This window comes from Procambarus clarkii, chromosome 11 (genome assembly GCF_040958095.1).
Source record: "Procambarus clarkii isolate CNS0578487 chromosome 11, FALCON_Pclarkii_2.0, whole genome shotgun sequence".
NCBI classification, from domain to species: domain Eukaryota; kingdom Metazoa; phylum Arthropoda; class Malacostraca; order Decapoda; family Cambaridae; genus Procambarus; species Procambarus clarkii.
In genome coordinates this window covers 36714460-36731745 of record NC_091160.1, presented here as the reverse complement: position 1 = coordinate 36731745, position 17286 = coordinate 36714460, and the positions used below count along the sequence as shown (strand labels likewise).

The following is a 17286-nucleotide window of genomic DNA, read 5'->3' as shown; positions in this document are numbered from 1 at the left end:
CATAAACACCGAGCCACAATACCCTCCAGCGGGCTCTTACTCCAGCGGGTCGTACTGTAGCCGCTCACGATCAGTCTAGTCTGGAGTGAGATGTTTATTGTGACGACTGAGGCTGAATGAGTGAGGTCGACTTGATGGGTTAAACTCTGAAAAATGTAGATTAGACTTACTGGAGTGCAGGTTAAGCTTATTTGCAACATGTTATTGAAGGTAATGAGTTGTGCAGACGAGGACGTGGAAAGGCTTAGAACGTGAAGTTAACCAATCAAGTGCTTACTATAGTAATGTCATGATGTTGATGGAGAGCCTATACCTTCTATACCCCCCACCAGTCCCGTCTGTCTGTCTGTCTGTCTGTCTGTCTGTCTGTCTGTCTGTCTGTCTGTCTGTCTGTCTGTCTGTCTGTCTGTCTGTCTGTCCCATCTGCGCTGGGAGACCAACGCAGATGACGTCAGCGTATGGGAGTCGAACATGGGACACCAACGCAGTGCTTGAGTGTGTGTGTGTACTCACCTGGTTGTACTCACCTAGTTGTGCTTGCGGGGGTAGAGCTTTGGCTCTTTGGTCCCGCGTCTCAACTCATCACTGCCTAATGCAATACAGAGAAGGAGAGACATGAGAGTAAGAGCAGCCAATCATGGCTAACAAAACTATCATAAACTAAATTATTGATTATTTTATGAGGAGCTATTTTCAGCTTGTCAGAAGACAAGCTGAACACCAGCTGGTCAACATTTATTGTAAAACAAAAACATGTTTTGTTTTTTCACAGGCGGGTGCTGAAGATTTCAGACTCTTGTTAGTTTTCTCTAAGCTCTTCCTTCCCACGGCTCAACTTAAGTCTTGCTCAATTATTTTACAATGGAACATGATCCCCAGTATGTTTACAAACAGGTCCCCAAATATTGTTAGGTGAACAGGTGAACATTAAGGATCGGTGCCCAATCGTTCTCCACTGTTTTTTTTTTTTAGGTTTATTGACAAATCAATATTCAAATGCGTGTGTCCGTAAAGTGGCAGGGAACACTGTAGGTGGCGCTGGCGTTTGTTGACTTGTTGATATCTGTTTCCCGCCATTTCCTGTGTTTACAACCAGTGTTAACATTTGCCATTACAAGGGTTACTATGGCAACCTATTATGTTGTTACAAAGCTTCGCTTGCTGAGCCTGTGGCAGACTTGTGGAGGTGACTGACAGATGTGTGGAGGTGACTGGAAGGTGTGTGGAGGTGACTGACAGATGTGTGGAGGTGACTGACAGATGTGTGGAGGTGACTGTCAGATGTGTGGAGGTGACTGCCAGATGTGTGGAGGCGTGGGTTGGTAGCTATGTGTTACATGGACTGACACTGAGATAACGAGCCGGGTATAATATAATCTAGATCACCACTGGTTCTCACACATCAGCCTCCCATTTGTTAATATTACTTCTCCAGCAAAGGTTTCGTAGGAATCCATCGACATATTTGCTTCTTAGAACGCCAGGTGTTTACACACATGTAACAACAATGAAACACGCTGAGACCATAACAAGCAAAGTGGTCTATAAGATCCAGAATTTCCTGGGGGATGTAAATGTTTACGGGAAGTTTGAATACAGAATGAGTGATGGAGGGGAGGTGCTGAGGGAGGGTGACCCGGTGTGCTGCTCCCTTGGTAACAACGTGAAGGTAACAACGGAAGTCATGCTAATTCGTTCTCAGTTCTTACTCTCTCCGACTCAGAATTTAGATAAGGAGATAAATAGATAAACGCTATCAGATACGCATTGAGCAGTGGGTGTCTGCGATAACCGGGGCGAGGCTCAGTCAAGTTCGAACCCTGTACAGGTCGCCATTGCTGGCCCTGACGGTTTGATTTAAAGTTCAATGCCAGTACTGGGATTCCACGCTAGATTTCCTGATGTTTCGGTTATGTTTGTAGAGTGGAACAACCCAGTGAGATTAACGAGACTAACCGACAGCCCACTTAGAGACCACTTAGGTGGAAATGTGAATGGTGGAAAGTGGAATTACAGCAAAAAATCTGCAATTCTGACTATTTGAAAACAAAAGAAGTGAGATTTCCATGAATAACAGCCACGACCGAACCGTTACATGTACTCAACTAGTTGTGAACCGATGATTAAGTGGAGATATAAACGATGGACAGGAAATGTCCCAAACAGCAATTTTGTCAGATTCTTAGCTATTATGCATGTATGGGCTAGAAAGACCTGTCTAATGACCACTCAGTGGTCGCTGGCCGTAAACCCAAGTGAAATGTGAGAAAAACTGAGATTAAGTGTCTGCTAATACTATAAGACGCGAAATCTCCCAGGAAGTGAGTGCTGGGGACGCGGAGAGCTGTGTTAAGGTGACAAGCACCTCCAAGGAATTCTCAGAATCGACATTTTCTTAAACCTCACCTTCGGTTAAGATAATACATCTTGCTATCAGTCTTAAGCAGGCGATGAGTCACAATAACGTGGCTAAAGTATGTTGACCAGACCACACACTAGAAGGTGAAGGGACGACGACGTTTCGGTCCGTCCTGGACCAATGACTTGAGAATGGTCCAGGACGGACCGAAACGTCGTCGTCCCTTCACCTTCTAGTGTGTGGTCTGGTCAGCTATCAGTCTTAGTATAATTTCAGGTCAATTTGGGTCCCCTTTCCGTGTGACAATAATAATAATAATAATAATAATAATAATAATAATAATAATAATAATAATAATAATAATAATAATAATAATAATAATAATAGATATAATCCGTAGAAGCAGAGATGAGGGTTCGAACCTATGCGAAGGATGGTCCCACACAGACGCTTCTAGCGACTGAACCACGACATGACATAAGGATTGCAACCTGGAGTTCTACTGAACCCCACAAGGATCCTTGTGGATTTATTGGGTTTCCTGAACCCCACAAAGAAATACTTGTGGGTTCAGTAGAACCCCAGGTTGTAATCGTTTTACCATGTGTTGGTCTAGTCGCTAGAAGCGTGCGTGGGCGAACACCCACCATATAGAACAAATCCACAAGGGCCGTGACGAGGACTTCGAACCTACGTCCGAGAGCATCCCAGACGCTGCCTTAGTCGACTGAGCTACGACATGGTCAAAAGATTAAGGCAGCGTCTGGGATCCTCTCGGACGTATGTTCGAACCCTCATCACTTCTCTTACGGATTGTCTCATTGATGCAGTCACGTTAGTGTGATTACTCACAGTGTAATATTATTATTATTATTACTAAGTTTTGCATGGTGGAGAGCTGTGTGGCAGTGGACCCGTTTGGTACTTCCTCCACTCTGACGTTTCCTCTCTCACTATGACTCGCTGTTTCACATTAGTCAGAGACTTCCTCACACAGAGGGTGTGTGTGTTGCTACTATGTTTACTTACCTAACAAATACTGCGCCGTCCCAACGTTCTTAGATTAATGCAATGACTCATTTCTCACGCTCTTGTCAGATCTTGTCAAATTTACATTTATTTATTATTTATTTATATATATACAAGAAGGTATATTGGGTTTATGAGAGTACATAGCATTGATGTTTGTACATTGTTGTCAAGCCACTTAACACGCATAGTTTCGGGCAGGGCCTTAATCTAACAGATAATTTTAAGTGGGTAATTTTTAACAAAATTGAAAAATGTTAGCCGGTATATTGTAAGAAAATGTGACGAAGATTAATAGGTACACTAAAGTAAAATTTGAGGGTTGTCAACAGGTACATTGAAACATAATTTGAGAATTATTTCAAGGCATAATGCAGTAAAATATGCGTTCAATATAACAACAATGATGCAAGATGATAACAATGATTACAATGGTGAAGTTGTAAGGCTTAGAGACATATATTGGGGGATTGTGTAGCACAAGATACAGTGCGAGTTTAAAGTACTGGGTAGGAAACTATGAAGATGAAATTAAGTATTTTTTGGTTATATTTTTGAATAGGACAAAAGTTGGACAGCTTTTCAATTCATTAGGGAGTGAGTTATAGACTATATAGGTCCCTTTATTTGCCTAAGAGTGTACATTTAAAACTTTGAATTGGAATTTGTGTGTGTGTGTATAACATGCTATTACCGAAATCCTTTATCCATCTTTATAGAGTAAGTTTCAAGCTTGAGATTCAATTCAAGGACCCCGAAGGTAAGGACTTAAGGGGCGCCTACATCTTGAAAATATTCCACCGAAAAGCAAATCAACTAATTAAAGAAAAATAAATTACTAGACTATATATCAAGAAAAATTCAGTGCAGAAAATAAGACAAAAAATTCGTCACGTGTTGCGCTAAAGTTGGTTTTAATATAATTATATTAAATAAGTTTACTGGAGCGAAATACAATGACGGACAGCGACAAAGAAAACGGAGGAATGCAAGTTTCCGACTTGTTCATAGAAAATGTGTTTAGCGAGGTGACTATAGAAGTCCCAAGACGGCCGATAATGATGGGTATATGCAAGAGTGTTAACTCTTCCATCATATTCCACACAAAGGGTAAGGGTAAGCTATCTATGTTTATTTATACGAACTAAATATAAATAAATAAATATATACATATAGCATTGTCGATATATATATATATATATATATATAATATCGTATACATAAACTACACATTATTCATCACGTGTTAATTTCTTCGTGATTTACACACACACATCATTTTTTCTGGTATGTCACGTTTCCTTTCACCTGATGTCGGTATTCACCTAGGCAGTTATTAAGTGAGTACCCTGGAGTTAGGCAACTGTTGTGGGTTGTATCGTGGGGAATGTCAATCTTTAACCTAAGGAGACCACGATACCCTCAATATGCTGCTTGTCTCCGACAATGTCACAAGGACAATTAGCGTGTGACCTTCACCTTTTCTTGTAAGTCTGTACATAATGTTTAATCCATATGCAGGCGATGAGTCACAATAACGTGGCTAAAGTAAGTTGACCAGACCACACACTAGAAAGTGAAGGGACGACGACGTTTCGGTCCGTCCTGGACCATTCCCAAGTCGATTGTGAATGGTCCACAATCTACTTGAGAATGGTTCAGGATGGACCGAAACGTCGTCGTTCCTTCACCTTCTAGTGTGTGGTCTGGTCAACATCAACAATGTTTAAGTCATCTGTAATGAGGCAGCTCTCCTCCTCTTCTCAGACTACTGCGATGGGCGCATGTCTCTGGCGCTGATGATCGCCATGCTGGTGCTGGGATTCTTCACTGTCCTCGTCAACCTGGGCGTCATCATCCGGACCGTCAAGATCCTCAGACACGGACACGACAATAAACCCTCTTTCTATTTTATAGGTAAGTTACTACTAAAATATCGCACACAAGTTTTCTCTTATACTTCAATTTTTATGGGATACGTAGTTATTGTTTTGTACACAGTTTTATGCATCACCCAACAGCTTCCCATTGATTCCGGTTGTCGGGGACAGGAAGCGTGTGTGTATATATGTACTTTAGGCTTGTATCGAGGTATCCCCAAGGTTGAACTACTTAGACCCTCCCCAGGACGGTAACGTGATTATTTATGAAGGTACAGTGTTAACCTTGTGTTAATATATAGCACTTTGATGTACAAGTTAACATAGAGTTAAATACTCTTCAAGATGCAGATAGAGCAGCAGCGCCTGAATTCTTTACCTTAGGGTCATCATCCTTAGGGGGCTCGACGAGGACAGGAACTCAGCGGCTTGTCAATGATCACTTCATTACAACCACTAAAGATGAAGTGATTGTAATGGATTTACTGTACAGTAAAAAGTAAATCATATTATTCACGTTCAGAAGGAACAGAATTAATTCAATCTTAAAAGACTACGAGTGAGAGGAAACTTAACACAAATGTTAAATATCATCAAACGTCAAAGCAATCCCAATTTAATATTAGCTAGACAAATATAATAAGTAACATAAGGTGAAAATTATTCCAATCCAAGAAAGGAAAATAATTTTCCTTTACGTGAAAAACCTAATGCTTTATCAGACAATGTAATTAAGAGTAATACTCTACATATATTAAGAAACTAGATCAAATAACTTTCTTTAAATCAGCACCTTACATTTGACCACTACAAGCCTTCCACAGAAGCCACGTTTGGATCTAATGGAGTATTCATCTTTGATTCCCTTTGCATGTAATCTTTTGCATTTGTTTGTATGGTAAGAGATGTGATCTAATGGTGACCTCTGTTGCAGGTAACTTGGCCCTGAGTGACCTGGCCATCGGCCTCTTTGTTATCATCGCCTTCCTGCTTCACATCACCCAGAAGTCTGACCTATGGCGACAGACCAATTGTATGCTCCAGATTGGTCAGTATAACCAGGCTTTACTCTCTTGTTAGTTGGTACAGTGAACTTAACTTCATCAGTCTCGCTTCATGCAGGTCGGCGTTCAATCCCCGACTGTCCATCAAGTGGTTGGGCACCATTCCTTTCCCCAGTCCCATCCCAAATCCTTATCCTGACCCCTTCCCAGAGCTATATAGTCGTAATTACTTGGCGCTTTCTCCTGATACCTCCGTAACTCGCTGGTAAAATAAAAATTAAACAGGGCCACGATCGATTCGTTAAAGTTCTTAAATTAGGAAAATGGCGTCAGCCGCAAGAGATGGCAACTGTCATTAAATGAAAGTCTGATTGAGCAGTAAGCAGGAGACCCCCTAACTAAGTCGCTGCCATCCCCACATCAAAATGCTGCCATCCATGTCAAGTCGCAGCTATCCCTGACCAAGACGCTGCTTTCTCTGAGCAAGACGCTGCCTTCTCTGACCAAGACGCTGCCTTCTCTGAGCAAAACGCTGCCTTCTCTGAGCAAAACGCTGCCTTCCCTGACCAAGACGCTGCCTTCTCTGAGCAAGACGCTGCCTTCCCTGACCAAGACGCTGCCTTCTCTGAGCAAAACGCTGCCTTCCCTGACCAAGACGCTGCCTTCTCTGAGCAAGACGCTGCCTTCCCTGACCAAGACGCTGCCTTCACTGAGCAAGACGCTGCCTTCTCTGAGCAAAACGCTGCCTTCCCTGACCAAGACGCTGCCTTCTCTGAGCAAGACGCTGCTTTCTCTGAGCAAGACGCTGCCTTCTCTGACCAAGATGCTGCTTTCTCTGAGCAAGACGCTGCCTTCTCTGACCAAGACGCTGCTTTCTCTGAGCAAGACGCTGCCTTCTCTGAGCAAGACGCTGCTTTCTCTGAGCAAGACGCTGCCTTCTCTGACCAAGACGCTGCCTTCACTGAGCAAGACGCTGCCTTCTCTGAGCAAAACGCTGCCTTCCCTGACCAAGACGCTGCCTTCTCTGAGCAAGACGCTGCCTTCCCTGACCAAGACGCTGCCTTCACTGAGCAAGACGCTGCCTTCTCTGAGCAAAACGCTGCCTTCCCTGACCAAGACGCTGCCTTCTCTGAGCAAGACGCTGCCTTCCCTGAGCAAGACGCTGCCTTCACTGAGCAAGACGCTGCCTTCTCTGAGCAAAACGCTGCCTTCCCTGAGCAAGACGCTGCCTTCACTGAGCAAGACGCTGCCTTCTCTGAGCAAGACGCTGCTTTCTCTGAGCAAAACGCTGCCTTCTCAGACCAAGACGCTGCCTTCTCTGACCAAGACGCTGCCTTCCTTGACCAAGACGCTGCCTTCTCTGACCAAGACGCTGCTTTCTCTGAGCAAGACGCTGCCTTCTCTGACCAAGACGCTGCCTTCTCTGACCAAGACGCTACCATCCATCACCGTGATTGAGCGTCCAATGACTGAGAACTTTCGGCTGCACGTCTGCGGTCGAGGCCCACAGACCGTGGGAGTTGGAAATCTTCCACCAATCTTGGCTATACTGCGCCGATCACTTCCATTGAGCCCACGTGTTTTGGTGTCCGGGTAAAGTTGACGAGTCTGAGGACTGATGAAGCGGACTGAGGACTGATGAAGCGGACTGAGGACTGATGAAGAGGACTGAGGACTGATGAAGCGGACTGAGGACTGATGAAGAGGACTGAGGACTGATGAAGAGGACTGAGGACTGATGAAGAGGACTGAGGACTGATGAAGCGGACTGAGGACTGATGAAGAGGACTGAGGACTGATGAAGCGGACTGAGGACTGATGAAGCGGACTGAGGACTGATGAAGCGGATTGATTACTGATGAAGCGGACTGAGGACTGATGAAGTGGACTGAGGACTGATGAAGCGGACTGAGGACTGATGAAGCGGACTGAGGACTGATGAAGCGGACTGAGGACTGATGAAGCGGACTGAGGACTGATGAAGCGGACTGAGGACTGATGAAGCGGACTGAGGACTGATGAAGCGGACTGAGGACTGATGAAGCGGACTGAGGACTGAGGACTGATGAAGCGGACTGAGGACTGATGAAGCGGACTGAGGACTGATGAAGAGGACTGAGGACTGATGAAGCGGACTGAGGACTGATGAAGCGGACTGAGGAAGCGGACTGAGAACTGATGAAGCGGACTGAGGACTGATGAAGCGGACTGAGGACTGATGAAGCGGACTGAGGACTGATGAAGCGGACTGAGAACTGATGAAGCGGACTGAGGACTGATGAAGCGGACTGAGGACTGATGAAGCGGACTGAGAACTGATGAAGCGGACTGAGGACTGATGAATGACCGCCAGCCATGCATGAGACGATGGTGTTAAACGGCTGTGATAAACCGTGAATGCTGCCCATTGAGTCTAGTGTCACTGCCGGCACTGTAGGCCAGTGTCAGTGTCACTGTCGGCACTGTGTGTCAGTGTCACTGGCGGCACTGTAGGGCAGAGTGCCATTGACGACACTTTAACCCAGAGTGGCACTTTGAAAATGTTGTGTTTATATAACAGGAAATGTCGGGCCTTGAGTCCAGGATGTGAGTACATTAGAGGACGGTGTAGGCAGTCCCCTTCTCCTATAAGGTTTCCCAAACGTCAAGAAACTGTCGTGCTAAAGTGCCCTTATCCTAACCTACCAGAGGACCCAAAACAGAAAACGGGACAGTACGTCAGTTTGGCGAGATGCTAATATTTTCTAATACGATAATTTTCGGCCTTTTGGCATTTTTGAGTAGACGTCAAAAAGCGACGTTCTATTAGGTAGGACGGGTTGGTGCAGGTGTGTTCACTGTTGGCAGCTGCTAATGACAGGTGTGTAGAGGTTGACTGTGCACTTGCACGCTACACACCTGCCGTCAACACCTGTCAAAGCTTGCAGCAGGTATTGGCAATATTAAAACTTGCAGTCAGTATACTGAAGGCTGGTTACTGATGCCCCCTTAGTGTTAATGGGTGTTATCTCCCCTGGTATTAATGGATGTCTCCCCCGTGTAATTAATAGATGCTCTCCCACTACACTAATGGATGTCCCCCTCCATTATATTAATAGGTTGTGATGTCTCCTTGATATTAATGGGCTGATGTTGCCCTCTGTAGATATTAATGGGACATATTGCCCTCCGGGGTATGAATGGATGATGATAATGATAATGGATGATGATAATGATGACGATTGTGACCGCAGGGGTGGCGGTGACAGCGTGCCAGGAGACCATCTTCACCATCATGCTGATTGCCGTGGACAAGTACCTGTACATCTGTCACGGGCTGAAGTACACCTTCTTGGTCACCACCCAGAGGGTGTACATCGCCCTCGCCCTCTCCTGGTTCCTCTCCATCCTCATTGGTACGTCTACGCCTAGTTAGCTACGGGCTCACCATAGCCCGTGCTACTTGGAACTTTGCGTTCCAGGTAGCGAATTTTTAAACAACAGCAACAGCCTATACTCAGGCTCCCATTCTAGGGTCATAACCCAAGTTAGTGTTCCATAGTCATAATCCAAGTTAGTGTTCCATAGTCAAAATCCAAGTTACTGTTCCAGAGTCATAACCCAAGTTACTGTTCCAGGGTCGCTACCTGCCCTGGGGATGCACGTCACTTGGGAGGAAGCTTGCAATAGGTGTGTGTTCGCCCAGGTCGTCTCCACCAAGTTCACCATCATCTTCTTCGTCACTTCTGTGAGTCACTGTCTTCACCATCATCTTCTGAGTCACTTCTGTCAGTCACTGTCTTCACCATCATCTTCTGAGTCACTTCTGTGAGTCACTGTCTTCACCATCATCTTCCCCGTCACTTCTGTGAGTCACTGTCTTCACCATCATCTTCTTCGTCACTTCTGTGAGTCACTGTCTTCACTATCATCTTCCCCGTCACTTCTGTGAGTCACTGTCTTCACCATCATCTTCTTCGTCACTTCTGTCAGTCACTGTCTTCACCATCATCTTCTGAGTCACTTTTGTGAGTCACTGTCTTCACCATCATCTTCTTCGTCACTTCTGTCAGTCACTGTCTTCACCATTATCTTCCCCGTCACTTCTGTAAGTCACTGTCTTCACCATCATCTTCTGAGTCACTTTTGTGAGTCACTGTCTTCACCATCATCTTCTTCGTCACTTCTGTCAGTCACTGTCTTCACCATTATCTTCCGAGTCACTTCTGTCAGTCACTGTCTTCACCATTATCTTCCGAGTCACTTCTGTCAGTCACTGTCTTCACCATCATCTTCTGAGTCACTTCTGTGAGTCACTGTCTTCACCATCATCTTCCGAGTCACTTCTGTGAGTCACTGTCTTCACCATCATCTTCCGAGTCACTTCTGTGAGTCACTGTCTTCACCATCATCTTCTGAGTCACTTCTGTGAGTCACTGTCTTCCCCATCATCTTCCGAGTCACTTCTGTGAGTCACTGTCTTCACCATCATCTTCTGAGTCACTTCTGTGAGTCACTGTCTTCACCATCATCTTCTGAGTCACTTCTGTCAGTCACTGTCTTCACCATCATCTTCTGAGTCACTTCTGTGAGTCACTGTCTTCACCATCATCTTCTGAGTCACTTCTGTCAGTCACTGTCTTCACCATCATCTTCTGAGTCACTTCTGTGAGTCACTGTCTTCACCATCATCTTCTGAGTCACTTCTGTGAGTCACTGTCTTCACCATCATCTTCCGAGTCACTTCTGTGAGTCACTGTCTTCACCATCATCTTCTGAGTCACTTCTGTGAGTCACTGTCTTCACCATCATCTTCTTCGTCACTTCTGTCAGTCACTGTCTTCACCATCATCTTCTGAGTCACTTCTGTGAGTCACTGTCTTCACCATCATCTTCCGAGTCACTTCTGTAAGTCACTGTCTTCACCATCATCTTCTGAGTCACTTCTGTGAGTCACTGTCTTCACCATCATCTTCTGAGTCACTTCTGTAAGTCACTGTCTTCACCATCATCTTCTCCGTCACTTCTGTGAGTCACTGTCTTCACCATCATCTTCTTCGTCACTTCTGTCAGTCACTGTCTTCACCATCATCTTCTGAGTCACTTCTGTGAGTCACTGTCTTCACCATCATCTTCTGAGTCACTTCTGTAAGTCACTGTCTTCACCATCATCTTCTCCGTCACTTCTGTCAGTCACTGTCTTCACCATCATCTTCTGAGTCACTTCTGTGAGTCACTGTCTTCACCATCATCTTCTGAGTCACTTCTGTAAGTCACTGTCTTCACCATCATCTTCTGAGTCACTTCTGTAAGTCACTGTCTTCACCATCATCTTCTGAGTCACTTCTGTCAGACACTGTCTTCACCATCATCTTCTGAGTCACTTCTGTAAGTCACTGTCTTCACCATCATCTTCTGAGTCACTTCTGTCAGTCACTGTCTTCACCATCATCTTCTGAGTCACTTCTGTAAGTCACTGTCTTCACCATCATCTTCTGAGTCACTTCTGTAAGTCACTGTCTTCACCATCATCTTCTGAGTCACTTCTGTAAGTCACTGTCTTCACCATCATCTTCTCCGTCACTTCTGTCAGTCACTGTCTTCACCATCATCTTCTGAGTCACTTCTGTGAGTCACTGTCTTCACCATTATCTTCTGAGTCACTTCTGTCAGTCACTGTCTTCACCATCATCTTCTGAGTCACTTCTGTAAGTCACTGTCTTCACCATCATCTTCCGAGTCACTTCTGTGAGTCACTGTCTTCACCATCATCTTCCGAGTCACTTCTGTGAGTCACTGTCTTCACCATTATCTTCCGAGTCACTTCTGTAAGTCACTGTCTTCACCATCATCTTCCGAGTCACTTCTGTGAGTCACTGTCTTCACCATCATCTTCTGAGTCACTTCTCAATATTTCCTATGTTTTTCTTATAAAGAAAACATAAGAAATATTAATATAAGAAAAATATTAACATAAGAAATAAGGAACTGAACCTGACGACACTATAAAAAAAGAAAGGAGAGGAGGGATATGATAGAAACATATAAAATACTCAGAGGAATTGACAGAGTGGAAATATACGAAATGTTAATCAAATAGAAATAACTGAATACTAACAGAGCGAGGGAACATGGGTGGAAGCTGGAAACTCAGATGAGTCACAGAGATGTTAGGAAGTTTTCTTTTAGCGTGAGAGTAGTGGAAAAATGGAATGCACTTCAGGAACAGGTTGTGGAAGCAAACTCTATTCATAATTTTAAAATTAGGTATGGTAGGGAAATGGGGCAGGAGTCATTGCTGCAAACAACCGATGGCTAGAAAGGCGGGATCCAAGAGTCAATGCTCGATCCTACAAGCACAAATATGTGAGTACGCACACACACACACACACACACACACACACACACACACACACACACACACACACACACACATCAACAGCTCCTCGTGACGTATATTACTCTTCCCACACAGGTGGCTGGGCCGTACGCGGTGGTGGTGAGCCTCTACACCATGCTGCTGGTGCTGGCGCTCAAGATGCACAAGGCCCGCTACGGAGGCTCCTACACCGGCGACGAGAAAGCCAGGTCCTCCAACTTCAGGCTCTCCATCATGTCCAAGAAGTCCAAATCGTCCAAATCGTCTAAATCGTCCAAATCGTCCAAATCCTCGAAGTCCAGCCGATCGACTAGCATCAGCTCCATCCCGAAGGTATCGGACATCAAAGCCAACAGGAGGAGGACAAGGAAGAAGGAGAAAGCAGAGTACAAGGCCACACTGCCGGGAATAAGTGAGAAGGATGCAGCGGACCAGCTGATAAGTTACCGTTCACGAGACCCTGAGCAGAGACCACCATCCCAGGAAGATGAGGTCACTGGAAAGTTTATCCAAGGTCACGTCTCTGGCGAAGAGCAAGTGAAACAGGATGCTGAAATACCTGAAGACAGGTTCCAAACGGGCTCTCTGAGGGAGGTCTCGTCTCAGAGCGACGACTATGCCTTAGCTATAAACACAAAAGTGCCATCTGGAGAGATACATGCCTCGGGAGTTGAGGAGGCTGACCATCATTTTAGAGATGCAGATATCAGCAGGATTAAAATAGCTGAGGCTGAAGGTGTTGAACTTGTCCATCACTGAAGACAAAAATTATGCCTCAACCAACGCTGACGGTCACTGTGTCGATAACCATGAGAGTATCGTAGTTAGAAGTGTGACAGATAATCATTTTAGACACCATACAGACCTTAATGCCTTTGGGAAAGTTGATTCGTGGGAGGGCAATGAAGAGGAAGTGACACACAACAGAAACAACACGCAGGATCTTAACTCCAACGAGGAAGTTAAACCCAGACATAAGAGCACCTGCGACACGGACGAGGAGTTTCCACCACCTTCAACAGACGAAGAGCTGTCATCACCTTCAGCAGACGATGACACTGGCGAGGAAGGACACTCTCCACCGGCCTCACAGTCTGGACCATCGTCGCTACTGACGAAGTACTTCAACCGCGTATTGTCCGACACACGAGACAAGGTGCTCTTCCTAAAGAAGTGTCGGGCGATCAAGACCGTGTTCCTCATCATCGGCTCCTTCACGGCGACGTACGTGCCCTTTGTGGTGGGCACGATGGTGTACAGCCTGGAGAAGGAGAAGAAGTTGTGTCTGCTGCACATGCTCAACACTCTCCTCTACTGCGCCGTCGTCGCAAACTCCCTCGCTAACCCGCTCATTTACGCCTACGGGTACCGCGAGTTCCGACTGAAATCCAAGAAGTTCAAGGGAATATTGGCCAGGAAGAGGTTGACGAAATTTGCGAAATCGTGAGGTGGGTTACCAGGAGCTGCTGGTTCTGAGCTAAACATCCAAATATCTATGTGACTTTGTGAAACACTGGTATTAGTAGGGTCCCGGACGAATAGCGGAAGTTACAGGTGTGGGTCCGAGGGACCAGCAGGGAACCTACTGTACACCTGATGTGAGTGCAGGTGTGTTGACACCCTGAATGTTTGCCGTTAAGAACAACATATACTGCTTCCCTCAAAGCACAGTTTCAAGCCTCTCGGAAAAAATATATATTTATAGAAACTGTATACGTTCATTATTTTCTTTCTTTCAAGTCACACAAACCCAGATGAGTTCCTGCTCTTCATTCACTGTAAATTCAGCAGACACGTTACCTCAGGAAGGAAACACAAGCTCTCATTGGTAGATATTTAGCTGTTGAATGCCCGTGACAGTGTCTTATTAGTGGAGGTTATGCAGTACACAACAAGAGTCTATAATTGCTAGAAATTTGCCATGTGATTATATGTAAAAAAAAAAAATGTGTTTTTAGCACCAGAAACTATTGACCACAGTGACCCAGAAAGCCTCATATTAATGAAGACTTCGAAGTACAAAGCCTAACAAACCTTATTACTGTCTGAACATACTGCAAACATAATAACATTAACATCTTATTGCCTCATTTTCCACTGCAAAACAAGGAATTCTGTCATGTGTACAACACTGTGTTGATCATGCTCAACACGACCAACGGATGGTAGAAGCACTGATGGCATATATTGACTCAGGAAGCCTGTGACGCGCGGAAGATGACCAGGAGACACAACAGCTGCTGGAGCGGGTACAACGGTACAAATAATGCAACTTGTCTTCTTCAATAAATACGTCGCATTTTCACGTCTAAAATCCCCACCGTACAAAACAGGATGTACTATAATTCAAGTAAAGTGTAAAGTGTGTGGACAAAGACAGGGACACACACTCGAACACTATATATCTTGGATTGTAGTAAAATGGAGCTATTTAGAGATAAATCTAAGCTCACGCTGTATGATATGGCAGCCTATCTTATTACCATGCATAAAATACATGAAATCCTTGCACTGTATCCATATTTCACTTCCAGTAGATAAACGAGAAATGAGATTAAGAAATAAGAAGTGTATTGTGAGGACTAATAATAAACAGAAGCTCCCCTATGACTCTGTGATATCTCCATTGGTCAATCTATTATGTATTAGCGATAACACCTATGATTAATGTATAACGACTTACTGTAAATATATAGCTCTTGAAATAGAACATTCTCTGTAACTATAAGGTGTGAAGGATAGATGAAATTGTTTATGTAATAATCTAAGATGAGGTCTGACAAAGACCTTTTGTGCCCTCTGTAATGCTTTTTGCGCTACCGCTCACAGGATGAGTATGGGGTGCACAATAAACTGGCCGCCTCCGGCGGCAACAATCAACAATCAATCATAATCATAGCGGTTAACAACACACGTTTTCTATGCATGGGTCGTTGGTGAAGTTCAGGGGCCAGATTCACGCAAGCACTTACGCAAGCACTTACGACCGTGTACATCTTTCCTCAATCTTTGACGGCTTTGGTTACACTTATTAAACAGTTTACAAGCATGAAAACTTCCCATTCAACTGTTGTTATTGTTATAAACAGCCTCCTGGTGCTTCGGAGCTCATTAACTGTTTAATAATTGTAAACAAAGCCGCCAAAGATTGAGAAAAGATGTACAGATTCGTAAGTGCTTTCGTGAATCTGGCTCCTGGTGTTTCAGTACACCATTTTCTGTCCGTTGTGGCAACTCAAGAGGACGAGCTGGATAATGAGAGTTCTCAATAGAGAAAATTGAGAACATATATCACAGTAAACACACGTTGTAACCACAACGCTAATCTTACGTTGTTACAACGTTCTATAAGTTATAATGTTAACAAAAAATCCATGTAATTACGTCGAGTGTTTACTTGATCCGTTCTCTCAATTATATCTATGTAAAAAACACAGTTGTTTTGCCTAACCACGAGCATCGAACCCTAGCCCCATTAAACGTCAGCATTACGATGATTTTAATTTCCCTAATTAATGCAATTTTTACGCCGGGATCGATATCATGTAAAATACAATGTGTTCAGAAAGATAACAGGTTGACCTGGGCTCTCCATTAGCAATATAACCAGATTATCAATATAATTTATATATTATATAAACAATATATTGCTTATATTAGCAATATCCTAGTAAACACAAAACGTTGTTGCAACCTCCACAAATGTTTCTAGAAAGTAAGAAAGAAAAGTTGCAAGTATGGGTCAGGAGGCACTTGAGGAACCTTTAACCCAAGATTGTTAAAAGTGTTTCTTTATGTAACTTGGCAAAAGCTGTCTTTTCTAACATTAGTTTTCCCTTTATATGTCACAAAAATATTTTTTGTCGTGTTTAAATATCAAGTCCGTATACATTATTTGTGAATGTTGTTTCATAACTGTGTGAAACATTCTTAAAACATTTAGTTACTCAAGGATATGTTGGATTATAATTTGTTTTGATTTGGCTAATATTGGCTTATATTGACCCCCCTCATGTTGAGGGCGGGGGGGGGGGGGGGCCAACATGAGAAAGGGGGGCCAACATGAGAAAGGGGGGCCAACATGAGAAAGGGGGGCCAACATGAGAAAGGGGGGCCAACATGAGAAAGGGGGGCCAACATGAGAAAGGGGGGCCAACATGAGAAAGGGGGGCCAACATGAGAGAGGGGGGGATCAACCCCCGTGTCCCCAACCCCAGAACTCTCTACACTACACACCCTTGCACACACACATTAAGTCAAAATAACGTGACTGAGACTCAGACAGCAGTGAGTGATGTTGAGTGAACAAGAGCATCCCGAGTACCTGCCTGAGTGATGATACTGCGGCTTATAAGAAATGCAGAGAGAGAGAGAGAGAGTTGCTGAGATTGACTTAGTCACTGTATGTTGGTGTTGGGCGACTCGTCTACTCATCCGACTCATCTTCCCTGCTATACTCATCCAACCACAACAACTTGAATATTGACAGTTCAAGTATTTACCTTTTACACGTACACACAAAATATTATAAAACACGCGATGCAGTAATGCGGAAATTTTGTTTCAAGTTCAAGTATATTTACTGAGACAAGAAAGAAATACATCTCAAAGGGATGGAGTAGCTTAGGCTATTTCTACCTCTCTAAATTTTGTTTA

The 17286-nt window shown here is 44.2% G+C and overlaps 1 non-coding gene across 1 annotated transcript; it reads left to right on the top strand.

Annotated features, from left to right (window-relative positions):
• Nucleotides 1–1799: 1799 nt before the first annotated feature.
• LOC123758311 (probable muscarinic acetylcholine receptor gar-1) lies at nt 1800–16121 on the top strand. The gene is made up of 7 exons (XR_011228078.1): nt 1800–1850; nt 4108–4504; nt 5156–5305; nt 6203–6316; nt 9506–9667; nt 9890–9999; nt 12727–16121. It is a non-coding gene; the product is annotated as a probable muscarinic acetylcholine receptor gar-1 (transcript).
• The last annotated feature ends 1165 nt before the right edge of the window (nt 16122–17286 follow it).